Source organism: Chlamydotis macqueenii, chromosome 18 (genome assembly GCF_036417535.1).
Source record: "Chlamydotis macqueenii isolate bChlMac1 chromosome 18, bChlMac1.mat, whole genome shotgun sequence".
NCBI classification, from domain to species: domain Eukaryota; kingdom Metazoa; phylum Chordata; class Aves; order Otidiformes; family Otididae; genus Chlamydotis; species Chlamydotis macqueenii.
In genome coordinates, this window is record NC_141573.1 from 12169412 (window position 1) to 12184628 (window position 15217).

Genomic DNA, 15217 nt, shown 5'->3' on the forward strand with positions numbered 1-15217 from the left:
ACTAAGTTAAAATGAGTAGGTCTCCTTGATGGTGCTGCTGCTTTCCCTGCCTCTCTCCAACCGAAAGTCAATCCAAATCTTTTGGGGAATTCAAGCAAATTTGCATTAACATGGATGTAACGTGCTCCTTGAAAAAGATAGATTAGAATTAGAAGCTGGGTGAGGTGGGATGATCGAGATGACTAAAGACACAGAACAGCTTTTGCAAACAGGTAGATGAAAAAGCATGCATGTGTGCCGCTGCCCTCTGCCACGGACACGCCTGGCCGTTGTGCGCTGTAGGTGCTGTTTCACTCGGCTGCATTTCCCTGTTGCTTCAGGAGCAGAGTGACCTGCATCCATGTCCTCTGTCGCCACAAAGTTCCGATGTCTGAATTTGTTGCAGTGCTAAAACTCTTGAATTTTGTTACCAAGCTTCTGCATTTCCTGGCCAAACCTGGTCTGGCTGGGGACAGGCAGCGATGGTGGGAGCCTGGATGTACGTCCCCCTGGCTACAGAGACTTCTGGTGAAGGTCTGTGCCATGCAGACATGCTTAGTAGAGTTTATGATGATATAAAATGATGCTGCATCTAATTGTCTTTATATAAAGGAGTCTCTGGGGAACCTGGAGAATAAAACTTGCAAAAGCTTCATTGGGCTCCCACTATGCTTAATTTGTCCCACTTCTAAAATCTAGCACTACCCTCAGATTTGATCCCATTATTTGGGAGCAATCCTGTGGGAAGAAGCCATTGCGTATGTGTTCTACGCATGGGAGGAATCCAGGAAAAGGCACTCTGGCTTTGGGCTCTTTTCACCATTCCCTCAACACGTTGAGAAATACACCCGTGGGTAGTACAACTGATATTGCGGCCAATTGGAAATTTCTAGGCCTAAAGCCCTCCCCAAAACAAATACCTTGGCATGGGAGGGAGCTTTTTGCACCAGATGGACCCCCTGGTCTCTTGGTAAATCCAGTTCTTAGGCTTTGCCACAAAGAGGCTTAAAATTAATTAGCAGATTTTTCTTTTTTTTTTTTTAGAGTTCTGTGTACAAGGAGTGTGTGAGAAAGGACATTCATGAGGAGCTTTTCAGTACTTATTGGCCAAGACGAGGATTTATAGTTTGCAAGAGAGTTCCTTTTATAACCGGCAATTTCAAGCTGCTAAAGGTTGCAAGCAGACACCTTGAAGATTACAACATTCCCTGTTTTCCCAGACAGTCAAGGAGGGGGAGCTTTATATGATTTTTCTGAAGGTGACCACCTTTACCAAAACAATCTGTCCCCTTTGGTCCCTGATTACAGGGAGTGCCACCCAGCAGCACCGGGGAGGTGGACAGGTGACCTGAGCTGATACACCGTGTGCCATGGAAGAGGGTCTTCCAACGAGCAAATCACCACAATCCTCAGCCTCCGAGAGCTGACTCATCCGCTGCTGACCACAGACAACTGCTGGGTGTGTCCTGCAATGGCACCCACCGTAACTGCTCTGAAAACACGGGTAGATGGTAAGAAAACTGTCTAGTTCAGCAAATAACTAGAAAATATTCTTCAAACATTTATTCCTGTATTAATTCATCCCTTGACCCTGGCAGAGCTGTTTACAAAAAGAGTAAATGTTGGTAAGGCTTTGGTGAGAGTGAGGTTTTTAAGAGGGACACGCAGTTGCCTCCCTTGGCAGTGTGGTTCCCAGGAACCGCACTTTTCCCACCCAGAAATAACCCCATGTGAGGTGTCTTCAGGTCCTTGAAAGCCCACCAGCACAGCTCACCTTCTGGGGCGTTCACCCTCGCCCTAACCTCACCAGGAGCCCACTAGAGCCACAAACAATTCACGGAAGCATTAATTTAGTAATAAATTAATTTGAAAAATGCAGAGGAAGCACTGGGAGGACACATCCATAAGTCAAAGTTTTTCGTGCACTCTGGAGGACAGGAGAAGATCCCTCAGGGTTGGAAGTGAAGCACTATGATACCACTCAACATGACTGACCCTCTGCAGCCCTGGGCTACCTCCCTAGGAGCCTGCAGTGCCCATGGGAAAGCAGTTGTGTTAAAAAAACAGGAATAAGCACTACACTGTGGTGCACCTTGGCACTTCTTGGTCTTCCTTTTTTGTAGGGGCTTACACGGGAAGGCGAGTGCCACCGGGCTTCTTTGTCTCAACAATAACAATGTTTTTCCAGAAAGAAAAGTACAAGTTTCTGCTGCTTTAGCAATACTATCCCTGGCTGCTTTGGTCTTTAGTAACTCCTACAAGTATGAATTGATTTACATACAAGCTTCTGGTGACCAAACCTGAACCAAACCACAGAAGTTTTGCCTTATCATAATCCAGCCTGCACATACACACTGCTGGCCACCAACAACAAGCTAAATCTCTGATTTTGCTAGAAAACCTTCTAAACTCAGTCTTGCCTATATTATGTGCTTTTCCTTTCAGTTTTCCCATTCTTGAGATTTCTAGTGACATTTCCTTTGCAAAAGGGGCTGTTGGCAGTGTTTTGGTTCAGCTCTGAGCAGTGTCGAGCTCAGGGAGTTTAAAGCTCTGTCGCTCTGCCCGCTCAGCCGCACTCTCTCCCATCTAGCTGCTCAAGCAGCACCAAAAATGGGAAACGCAAGGAGAGACAGACTAGTTTAGAATTAGAAATGTTATTTCAAGGACCCAAAAAGCCAGAAACACAGGAAATCCTAAGCCAAAATGACACATTTTTAAAGAGCAGAATTCATCTGAGGTTGGTAAACTGGACTGCAAACCTCCTCCTGCTCTCCCAGGTTTGGTCTGAGATGACAGAGAAATTTAAATCTTATCCTGTTAAGTCATTAGAAGGGGAAACCATGTCTTTACAGGACCTGAGATGGCACAGATATTTAGATAGAGAATTCCTATGAAAAAGCTGAGTTCCCAGGACACAAATCGTTACCCTCATCTGCTGCCAAGCCCTAGGAAAAAATTTTGGTGAATGTCTGTAGCAACCTGCATCGTCAATATTGCTCCACTGACCCAGTTCTTACTCTCAATTTTCTATTCTATCCTAATAAAGGTGGATTTCATGTACAATAATCTGAGGATGGCAGAGGTGAGGGTATTCGCTGTAAGGAAAGCACAAGGAAGATAATATTACCAGGCTAGACTACACACAACTCGAACTGTTCAAGTATTAAATCCATTTTTCACCATCAAGAGTGTTATCCAACAGCATGAGAAATACAAGCAGGAGAAAATATTCTCAAGTGAAGGAACTGATGGTCAAAGCCTGAAAGTTTGGTAAAATGCTTTTCCACTTCATGTCCTACAAGCTGTCAGCACTAGAATGGAAAATCGCAGATCGGTAATTGCAAAGGACACTTCTTCTTTCTTACACTGACTCCGTCTGTAAGGCAGGAGGACGGCAAGTTAATTAATTATCTCCAGCATCAGTTTACTTGAAGATTTTTTTTTTTCCAGCAGTGCATCAAAGGAGACTGATAGAAGCCTTGATTAGAGGGATAATGAAGGAAATCTCTAATAGATTAGATCATTTCTTGCCGGTCTGCAGCCATTCTCAAACTGGCTGCTTTCACAGGGCTGGGATTCACGTCTGGAAAATATCACAAGCATGTAAATCCACCTCAAATGCAAAATTTATGGAAAAATTCAAGTAATTGCATGTTTACCATATTTCTGTCAAAGGTCTGGAAAAAAGATATCAGATCACATGACTTGCTATAAAGCAGAGATTTTCCATGTGTCCTGTTAGGGTCTCAGACTCCGTGGAGATAATCCATATTTTGAAGTGACATCAGAGAAGGATAGAGAAAATTTATTAGATAATGGAGAGCAGGATGAGAGCAGAGGCGGCAGGAGGAGGAGAGCCTGTGCTGATGTGGGGGTGAGATGGGCAGTCTGGTGTCTGCCCTGTTAGCTGTCCTCGGAAGCCTTTTACTAACAATGACCATTAGCAGGGACCACTGATGAGGTGCTCTGTCTGTTGGCTTTTTTTCGGTTTTGTTTTTTTTTTTTTTCTCTCTCTAATCTTGCCTGCTTTCACCTGCAACCCAGCATCTCACCCGGTCCTTGCTACAGACCAACACGAGCCCTTGGAGGGCAAAGTCTGTTCCCACTGCAGGGGAGGAAGCTGTGGTACTGCAGAGTCCCAGCTCTGCGTCCCTGTCACACCAGTGCCCCGTGGTTTGCCTCTGCATGTGAAAGCCCTTGGGGATTTTAATGCCATTTCCTTCTTACCCGGACCGTGCACAAGCTGCCAAATCTAATAGCGAGGAGAAATGAAGTGTCAGGGTCCGATACACCAGCGCATCGTGCTGATTTCTATCTCACACAGACAAACCCCAAGCCATTTCCAAGAAGTCTCAGTGGCACATTTAAGCAATCTATTTCTTAGATGAGACCCAAGATTCTCCCCTGGTGGTGTTTGGTGCTCAATAAACTATTGGTGGCACTAGCTGCACCGGCCCTTGGATGCTCGGGCACCCCAGCACCACCATCTGGGTTGAGAGTTTGGAAAAACCTCATTGTGCTAACAAAGGAGTTGTTAGGCTCATAAAAGAACCCCAGAGAAGATGACCATCACCACCTCACCCATCAGAGCCATCCTGCTCTTTCACATGCATCTCCATCACCCAACTCTCCTCTTGGCAAATGGGTGGCACGCAGAGGTGCTCCAGCACTATGTCCGTCCTGTCCCCCTTGGCCACCAAGGGCAAAAGTAAAGGTGCCACGTCAGGGAAAGAAGTAAAGGTGGAGGGGGAGCAGAAGGTGTTTTATGGGGTTAAATGTCCCAGGCTGAAGTAAAGCAATTTCCTTCAGTCTCCTGCCATTTCCATGTGGAGGCTTATCATCTCCAGCTGGGACAATATAAAGGCCCATTTAATCGAGATCCATTTAACACTGAATCACGCTAACAAGATTACTTAGCCAGGGCTAATTCTGCGTTTGCTGAAGTGCAGTATCCAGGGTGAGTAATCTCCGTGTGCTGGTGGCAGGTTCAGAGACAGGTTAGCCACGGGCTTAGCATCACAGACAAAACATGGAAAGTACATGGAAGACAGGACAATGAAATCGTGGCCAGTTTAGCCTATTGGGCCGTTTCCTTTCCCCTGCTCGGTGTTATTTGAGATCAGTGCAGAGAGGGCTTCCTCATTACCCCCACAGGATCCTGAAAGGGGAATTATTTTCTTTGTCCTCACAAGCAGCTGAACAGGCAATACAGCAAAATCCTCTTCAGTCATTATCTGTTAAGTGCATGGCATCCTTTTGTGAGTTAAATGACACAGTATTTCTTGCATGGGACTGAATTCAAAAGGTTTTGCCTTCCATCAGGAGATAACTCAAGATTTGAGTGCTAATTGAATACATTTATATGCACACAAGTGATAGGCATTCATACAATTTCTTAAAGTAGACTCTCACCATTCAGTCATTTAAAAATATAGCACTAAGGGCTCTATTATTTATGATTATTAAATCACAAATCTGAGGAGCAAAATACTTCACTCAGGGAAAGTGTGAAGAGGCTGTTTCAGAGGAAAAATCTGCTTTTTCAGAACTCACAGAACACCACATCATCACAGGAGGATGCTGATAACTAATATTGTTTTACAGCTAAGGCTCTCAAAGTGACTTACTCAGGTAAATGGATTAATCCTAATCACCCTTTCAAATGTTCCCAAATCCTCCAAGTAGTTAGAGCTAAGGCTGACGTGTTCTAGTGAAATGTTCCCTTTTTCATACGTGTTGACTCATTATACCATCAGCGTAGGGTTTGGGACGTCCCCAGTCATTCCCTTCCTTGCTTTGAGAGGACTGGATTTGTTGCACCTTCAGGAGGGATTCATCTCACCTGGTGTCAGAGGTCCACAAGGCAAGTGTCTATACTTGAGTTAGTTTCTTAAGTGCATAAGTGGAGAGAAATTGGAGTGATTTGTCTGACCTATTTTAGGAAACCACCTCAAGATGAGAGCAATTGCCTGCTGGAGGTGCCCATTTCTCTCCATTGATGGTAAATGAGGTCTGAGTGCTCAGTGTGGATGCCGAGACCCAGGCACCATCTTCCAAGTCAGGTGAGATGGATCCTATCCAGCATAATTGCAACCTTTCAAAAGGAGATTCACTTTTTTTTTTTTTTTCCCCCAGGGAGTTTATTTTAACAACTTGAGGAATTTCCCAAGTTTTCATTTCTGCCAAATGTCTTTTAATCTTTCTCCTCATTTTGGCAGACAGTCCTCCAGGTACGGCAACGAGGCTGTTAAAGGGAATAAATGATGGTGAAAGCCCTGTGCCTTTCCTTCCACAGAACAGAGCAACCAGAGCAATCTGGTTTTGTTTTGCAATCCAGCCCAGTGCCTCTTTCGATGCTCTGAGGGCTCCTCCAGCCAGAGATCCAACTCAAGGGTGGGTCAAACCTGTCTCCATAGGCTCAAGCTCCTCTGAGGTGGGCAAACACTGCCTTCCTCCAAATGAAGAACAAAGCTATGCCAGGTCAGAAGGACAAGACAAATGACCTCCAGACACAGCAAGATGACCTCCAGAGGTCTCTTCCAACCTCAGCTGTTTCGTGATTGTGTGAAAAAAAGAAAAGCTCCCCAGGGCAATATCTTAATACCTGGTATGGAGATCCCCATGCTCAGGGTGCTAGCAGGGGCATGCTTAGCTCCTGGTAACACCCAGCCCTTCAGCACAGCTGGGCAGGCAGCTCTGGGAAGCTTTAAGACAAAGAAAAAGACACCTATGGAGCTGGGTGCCTTTAGGGTATGGCAGGAGTCATGCAAAAGCCTTCAGTATCATAATTTATATTCAGACTTCTAAGCCCACTTGAATCAAGCTCACATCCCGTTCTCAAAGAGTGACTTAGACACTCGGGAATCTGAACACCACTTAGACCCAGGCTTTCAGGCCCTGATACGCAAAAGCAAGCAATGTGCAATGCTACTTCACGTGCCTAATAGACACCAATTCTGAGATGAGATTAAACGCTTACATCAGAGCTGGAACCAAGCCCCATCAGATTCCATCCAAGTACTGAGATCACTTGTGAAAGTGGGATTTCTGTTGAAATTTTAAACTTTTTTTTAAATTGTAGTTCAGAGCTCAGACCAGACATACGGACCCTTTCCTCCTCCTCATTAAATACAGGTACTTAAACGGTGCCCATGGTATCTGCACACTGTGAAGGCAGTTTACTGGTTGTCTCTACATAGGGAATTCATCTATTTGATGGCCACCACCTCAGTGCCAAGTTGCCTAGAAAATGACCAACAGATTTTGAAGTTCATGAGAGAAACAGGCAGGCACACATGAGAAACATGCCTGTGTAAAGCTTGTTTCCTTGAGAAACAAGGTGCTCAGTCAAAGAATTCAGAAAACCTTGCAGCTGCCCTCATGACTTCATCCTCAACGTCTGAAAGCACAAAAATTATAATGTGTAAAAGGGGAATTAAAATTGGCTTCAAAATGCTGTGTCATCAAGTCACAGCAGAAATTCAAAGAACTCCCTTTAGCAAGTGCTCAGAGTGTCTCCAACTCTACAAAACCAAACCCCATCCCACTCGTGTTCCTTCAAACAGCAGTTAACGAGCCAAGGAGTTTGATTGCACACGGACAGCCCTGTGCCTTGGACACTCTGGGAGGAGCCGAGAGTCTTGAATTTAATTTCTAACACAGGCAATGATGGTGTATGATCTGAGGCAATTATCTTCTTGCATCATCTTCCCACCATCTTCCATTTCAGACTACAGACCCCAAAATATCAGAGGCAGGAGCTGGCTAACTCGCTGCAGCTGCAGCTGAGGCAGCTCAGCTCTTTGTGATCTGGTGGGACACACGACAGAACTGCTGTAGGGATGCAGGGTGCACGCACTCCACGTATGGGCTCCTCCAGGTATCACGGTGCACACGGATGTATCGTGTGTAGGGCTGTACAGGCTCTCAGAGACAGAGCAACGCAAGGGCCAACACGCCGCACACCGATCAGCTCGTGCAACACCTGCACCACGAGGACTCCAGCCCCTCGGGTCCTCACCACAGTGGCAGACATCAGTGGCACACAACCTCTGCCCACACCAACAAGGCAACACATTGCGATGGATGAATTTTCTAAGCGTTTTCCAATTTTAACTTCCCCTAATAAAAGGCCTAAAGACTCTCTGGTAAAGGCATAGACTCACACATGGCAACATCCCCAGTTACCTTTTCTGAACCTCTCAAAAATAATCTGCTGGCTGCAGGATGAAAACCGCTCCATTACTCATCATCTTGTTTCGATATAATGCCATCATCTCTAATTGGTGTGGCGCAAGGGCTTGAAAGGCATTAAGTCCTGCCTGCACGTGTGCCGAGCTGTTACCGCAGCGCAACAACCATCCGACATCCCCCTGCCCGCACACCCGCCGGTTGGGTCGCGGCACTGGACCACGCTCACAGCAACCACAAAGGCAAAGCGCCACGCTCCATGCAATAGGACCAAGCAGACTCCATGGGAATCGTTATTAACTTGGCTTTAATTACAAACTAATTTCCTCCTGCACAGCCAGCAATTTCAAGCTCTGTGGAAACTGTAAGGAAGCAATGGCATGCCATTTCCCAGCAAAAGGGGTGTAAACAAACAGATAAAATTCAGAACTTCAGAGGAGAGTGCTATATTTAAATACCCCAAATGCAACCATCTGAGAAATCTTCCTCAATCTAAGCAGAAAGCATTCTCTTTTACTTTCCAGCTAAACATTTTATTTTTAAGGCCATCCAGTTTTACCAAGTCATCGGGAAGACTCAGTAGGTCTTCATAATCGGAACTGCCCACACTAAAATATGCAGAGGCTACCACCTCTCCGTAATAAGCTGGTGCCGTAGGTTGCTCATCGGCTCGAGCGCTGCTGAAACTGTGCTTAGCAGCTGACAGATTGCAACGAGAACCGGGGGAGCATGAAGGCTTGTTAGCAGCAAGGCTTTCCCAGCTGAGGCTCAGACATGCGCTGATTGGCAATGCAGATCGCGGCATTTGTCCCGGTGGAGCCTCCATATGTTTCTTCCCCTGGAGGAGCGATGAATGTCAATTCACCCCTTGGGGTGCGTCAGGCGAAAATCCTCCCAAGGGCGAAACGAGAGCTGACAGCAACCGGCCACAGGTGCCCCAACCAACTTTCACGCGTTGGCTGATTTTGCTGAGAGTCAGGAGAAAAAGAAGCCATGTTTGTTGCATTTGCACGCACAGTGCTTATATATACGTTCCCCTCTCAAAATCAGCTCTATGGAAACATAAATAAGGGTAACCCATGCTTACATACTGCAAAAGAGGAAAATGAATGTTTATGCTGGTAACTGTCCTGGTTTCAGCAGGGATGGAGTTAATTTTCCTCTCAGTAGCCCGTGTGTTTTGGATTTCCTGTGTGAAGAATGTTGATAAACACCCTGATGTTATGAGTTGTTAATGAGCCCAAGGACACTGTCCTGCTTTCCAGGTCTTGCTGACATGCAGGTGCAGGAAGCTGGGAGGGATACAGACAGAGTAATTGACCCAAACTGGCCAAAGAGAGTGTTCCACGCCATGAACGTCACACTCATTATTTAAGTGGGGGTTGGCCAGCGGGTAGCTCTCTCTCTTTGCTTGCTGTTCGGTTTCGTTTCCGTGATTGCTGCTTAGGACGGGCTGTATGGGTCATTGGGATGTCGGGTGGTGAGAAATTGTGCATTGTTCATCTTGTATATTTTAGTATTTCTGTATTTTTTTAATTATAATTTTCCTTTGCTATTTTAGTAAACTGTTGTCTTCTCAACCCATGAGTTTTCCTTTCTTCCCAGTTCTCTTCCCCTTCCCACTGGGGAGGCAGAGGGAGCGCAAGCAACTGTGTGGTGACCAGGGCTAAACCACAACAGTAACTCACCAGCACGCCTGGGATTTCCCAAGAATCCATGGCAGTACCCTGAAATCACAGTCCGTGACAGTCCCAGTGAATCGATAGCTCTATTCTCTTACAGTCTGTTTGCCCAGATCCATCACGATACATTTTCCCTCCCCACGTCTATGTCTGAAATCAACCACTTCTTCAGAGGATCCTGCCAGTGGATCTTGATGGGCTTTCCAGATCTTAACTAAGTTTTGAGACACCTCTGTGAAGTTGACTAATAGAATTAAGTGAATCTTCCAGATGAGTAAGCTGAGGAGAGACGGCATCAAACAGTAGAATGATGGAGGAAGTGTTACCCGGTGGCAAAGTAGGTCATGGGGCCCCGAGACCCCATCCCTGATGTCTTACAAAAAACACTGCCTTTCCCTTCCCATATCTGCAGTTGATTATGCCATGATAGTTGATTACACCATTTTCTCTGGGAAAGAGTAGTTTGGACTATCTTAGCAGCTTTGGAAGTCTTAGCCGCTTCTTTTGTCAAGAAGGCATCAAGGTAGAGCTGCCATCTCTAGCACTGCCTCACAGGGAAGTTTCTTGCAAGTATCAAGAATAGTTGCGCATGTACGTGCAATGATATGTTTTGCTATTAATTAAGGTGAGGGGAAGCAGCAGTAGCTTCTTTCAAAGAAACTTGGACATTACAGTAATTATATAGCTTATATTCAAATAATTCTCAGATTGTCTGGGTATCTCCTAAAACCAATCTCCCATGAGGTTTCTTTAATTTCATAGTACACTGGAAGAATGACTCAAAAGAAAAGCAGCCCAGGCCAGAGTCTTGCTTTGACCTGAAGTATGCCCTTGCAAAGGGCTTTTTTCTTCTGTGTCTGCATCCCAATGAGATTGTGCCACTGTATCCTAAGCGTCATGGCCACCCACTGGTGAGGAAGCTCAGCCCTTAGAGGCACAAGTTCCAACACCACTTCTGTTCCAAAATTCAACGGCAGAAGCGCATGAGAAGAAATCCCTGGTGTCCCACTTGTCGGTTAGCTTTCGTGGTCTGCAGGGCTGTTGCTTGGCTTTGTGCTCGCCCGCCTTACACAAGCGTTCCGACCGTCAGAGAGCAGCCGAGAGGCTGCTTGTTCTGGCTGCTTGCTCCACTGCCTTCTCCTCCCACCTGGGATCTGGCGATGGCATCACCTGACAGTCTTCCTAAGTCTGACAGAGGGGACAAAACCCCATGATGGTGGGACACTGCATGTGACACCACTTCTCTTTAAAACTGTTGTTTCCCGGTGCTGGGACTCTGTGGAAAACTATAAAGTGATGGCAGCTCTTGGGACGTAAGCCATGTCCATTTTTTTTTGTTGTTGTTTTGCCTCATCTGTTTGTTTATACTTCTCTGTGTCCCGAGTGACTCTGACATCGGAATTCCCGCTTTTCATTTTTCTGCTGTACGAGATGTCAGCAGATAACAGTCCATGCTTCGCTGGCGCCGTTCCGTAGTTGAAAGAGCCAGCAGTGCATCAGGCTGGAGTCTGCACACCCCAGCGATGAGTGCTCTGTTACTGGGGCATCATTTCCCACCGCCCCCCGGATGAGGCTTCGCAGGCAGTCGGGTTATATTGCTGAACCCACACTTTGCTGCAACCTGTTTAAGATAATGTCTACTAAACTATAGCCTATTGTCACAAATTAGTTTCTCAGACAACCAGCGTCTAGCAAAAATGTACTTGATATGCAAAGCTGTCTGTTTGGATCGATCTGTCTCCCAGTAAATCCACCTCAGGGAACAGAGAATTGTAGTCCAAAGGAACGGCACAGGTTTCTTTCCCAGTCAACATACACAGATCTACACTTTTCTCCAGAAACAAATCTTTCCTGTGCCACCAAGATGGTTTTTTCTCTTGGTTTATCCTGCATTTTCAGCATGTAACAGAGACCTTAGCAGCTTCTGCAGCGTTACTGATTGTGTGAGGGCAGTGTGAGACTTGCCTGGCCTTTCTTTTTAAATTTAATCCTCTGAGCTTTTCCATAGTGCGTTAAGAATCAGCTTTCTGGTCCATTTCAACAAAATCCCATCAAGTCCCAAGAGTTTCTCCTTTAAATAAATACCAAGGGCTCGAGTTTTAATTACTTTCTGCAGAATCCCCTTATCAGCAGTAGCTTTGACAGGCACGGGCTAGACGTTATCTGGGAACACAACTGAGATCTCTAACTCCTCCCATGTCTTTAGCCCTTGAAGCTCGTCTCATACCTATCACACATCACGTTGGGAAGCGCTGACAGAGTACGGGCGCTGACACCTGGAGAGGCAGCTCGTTTCCTCCATGGCTGATTGTCCCAGAGCACCCGTACACCATTCCCTTCTGCTGGCACAAATAAATCGCTGATGATTCAGCCATGCTGGCTACCTATCTGCATACCAGGCACCTCCCAACTGTGTTACTTCTTGCACAGAACCCTGTTTCCATTCAGTTTTCGTCCAGCAGCTCTGGGGCTCTGCAGACCTCCCCGAAGGCCGCTGCCTTTGCTAGCTAGAGCAAGCAGTGACTTGTGCAGGGGGTACCTTTCCCTGGTACCATCAAAGGTCCGCTGCAGGCATCCCATGACACCGCTCAGGTGCATAAATGTAGAGCTGGGGAAAGCGGTGCCTTTCTGAGGTTCAGTGCACACCTCTTCTGTGTTTTTAAGAATAATTGCAAGAACTGCTTTAAATAACAATAATAAAAAAAAAGAGCTAGTCATTGTTTAAACTTTACATAAAGGTAATTTTGAGTTGTGGATGGAAATTCAGATCCTTTAATACATTATCTCAACTGGACCAACCATCCACCACTCTAGGAACTGCCTTGTAAAACCCAGAGGGAGCATATTTCACCCCCAGTCCTCTGAAATCTGTCTGCTACGTCGCAAGCATGCTGACTATCCAACTTATTGAAGCACCTCATTACAGATTTACTTGAATGCCTCCAAATATTTATCCTTGTAACCCCCAGAGAGTCACATTGCACTGCCCAGTAAGAACCAGGCTTGGATCTTCCACTTCCCGCACCGGTCCCTCACCCCTCTATCCCTCACCCACACAGTTGGTGTCCGTGCTGACTTTTCAGCCTCCAGAAACCACTGGAGACAAGAGCTGTAACCTAAATTTCTGGTGTAACCTGCAGTTCTGATGAGCCATTTTCCAAGGCTCAGAGAGCTCCGTTTCTGACCACGCCGATGCGTGAACTCTGACTGCAGTCCACACTCGCTGCTCTTGCACGTGGTAGAGCCGGGCCTGCCCCGGAGGGCGCACACCTCCTGCCTTTTTGCCGTATGAACAGTCCTGGCCTGCTTCGGTTCCCCTTCATGCCAGAAATGGACCAGCCAAACTTCACGCCACCGAGAACAGAAGCATGCAGCAGATCAGCCTCAAAGCAAAAGTCAACGTAAAACCCCATTAAAGCTCATGGTTCAACACATAAACCGGGCACAGGGAGGACCTCCCAGAGTCCTGCTCCTGAATCCAATAACCATCCATAACTACCCCCAAGGATAGTTTCTAAAGCGAAGAGAGCAATAAACAGCACTTCCCCTCTTCATTACACAACTCCAGCAATAACTATGATGAATGGCGACCAACAACTGGGCTTCATTGCTGGATTTCCAGGCTGGGGTGTCCAACAATAGAAGCGTAATAAAGACAGATGGCAGTGGATTAACTCTTCTCGCAACCCGGCCGGTGCTGGTGGTTCAGCCGCGCTCATCCCCACTCAAACGTAGGCAGCCCCGTCCCCGGCAGGCAAACACTCTTTGCTGCTGCACGGGAGCGGTGCGAGGTGTGACGGGGACCCGGCGTAACGCAAGCCAGAGGTTTTGCTCAGATCTGAGAGCGGAGCTGAGTGAGATATGCTAATTCTCATGTTGTGTTTTGCTTTTAAGCGCAGCTGTTAAATGCACAGAAAGCTCAGAAGAAATCTAAGTGGATTTCCACAGAATATTTCTGCTCTTTTTTTCAACCAATAGTATTAATTGCTTGACTTCTTTTTAATTTGGAAGCCTCAAAAAGAAAAAAACCCAAGGAAATTATTGCTGCTTTGTGCTTTTTGTGCAAAAGAGATCACTTTTTAGAACAAATAATAAAGATTATTTTGCATTCTTTTTCAGTAGGCTTGATGTGGTGCTAGCAGATGCATGTTGGATATCATTTTAACATTACCAGGAAGTTTTAGGTAGAAGAAATAATGTCTAGGAGGGTGGGGAGGAGGGAGAGCTCCTTTGCTGTGCGCAAATGTATGAAATTCACTCTAAGCTCCAGCATTAAATGGGTGCATGCACTGCCAAAATTAACAGGGGAGGGTTCCTACCACAACTAATTAATTGAGTTTGTAAAGTGCTTGAAGACCTTCAGATGGAAGGTGCTAAATAAAGTGGAAATCATCATTATTTCTGCTTAAGGGAACCTGCCAGGCAACGCTGTTTCAATCATTCATTGCAAATTCTGGTCTGGCTTCTAAGTCCACTGTAACCAAGCTGAATTTCTGCAGACGGATTTGCTATTCAGGAGCATTTGCTGGTTTGAATAATTTTCAGACGGAATCTTTGGGAAACATGTTTGATGCACCTATTCACGATCCGTTACTGCGGATGTGCGATGGGCTACACAAGGCAGCATGCTGCTGCTTCCGCTCGCTGCCTGAATGGCAGAAAGTTTATTAGAGGGGGGAATAATGAATAACCAATAATGAATACTCTTGTTTTCATGCAAAAACAGATGAGCATATGAAAAGCAGCATCTCTCCCCACTCTCCTGCCAACAGATCCCCATTCACAATAACGTTCTCCAATAGAGAAGGGCGAGCAGACTCCGGATTCAGCCGAACGCTTGGCCATTCACAGACTCCAGTTCTGCTGTCTGACCAGAACTGCCTGCAGGCCTGCCTGAAGTACCGAGGTGGCTACTCTGGGGTTGACCTGTGGACTCTACGAAGACGAGACAATAAAAAAAAGGAACACCCTTGTTTTCACAATGTGTGTTATCCAGCCACATAGTACTTCGGATTTTTCACTCTCTCCTGGGTATCGACAATTTCTCCCTACTGTATGGAATAACTCCTGCTCTATGGGGACTTCTCTGTGACACCTAATCTCATCAAATCAGTTTGGTCTGCAGGACTTCTGCAAGCCCGCGTGCCACATCTATGCTCTAGTGCAAATATCGGACGCCCAGCAATGAGTCACGCCAAAGTCTGATTGCACCAACCACCCCAAAACCATATCCCCCCTGAAGCCGTCCTCCCTGCTGAAAGCCTGAAAGCTCGAATTTACACAGAACCGTTTCCTTCTTTCTGTTTTTGCTGACCACGTGACTCCCAGTTGCATGTAATTATTTTGGTATGCTGGTGTTAATAACG

General features: G+C 46.2%; 1 protein-coding gene across 10 annotated transcripts in view; it reads right to left on the reverse strand.

Moving 5' to 3' along the window:
- Window positions 1-15217, reverse strand: part of TNRC6C (trinucleotide repeat containing adaptor 6C) — a 327104-nt gene that overhangs the window by 211368 nt on the left and 100519 nt on the right. The window lies entirely within an intron of this gene.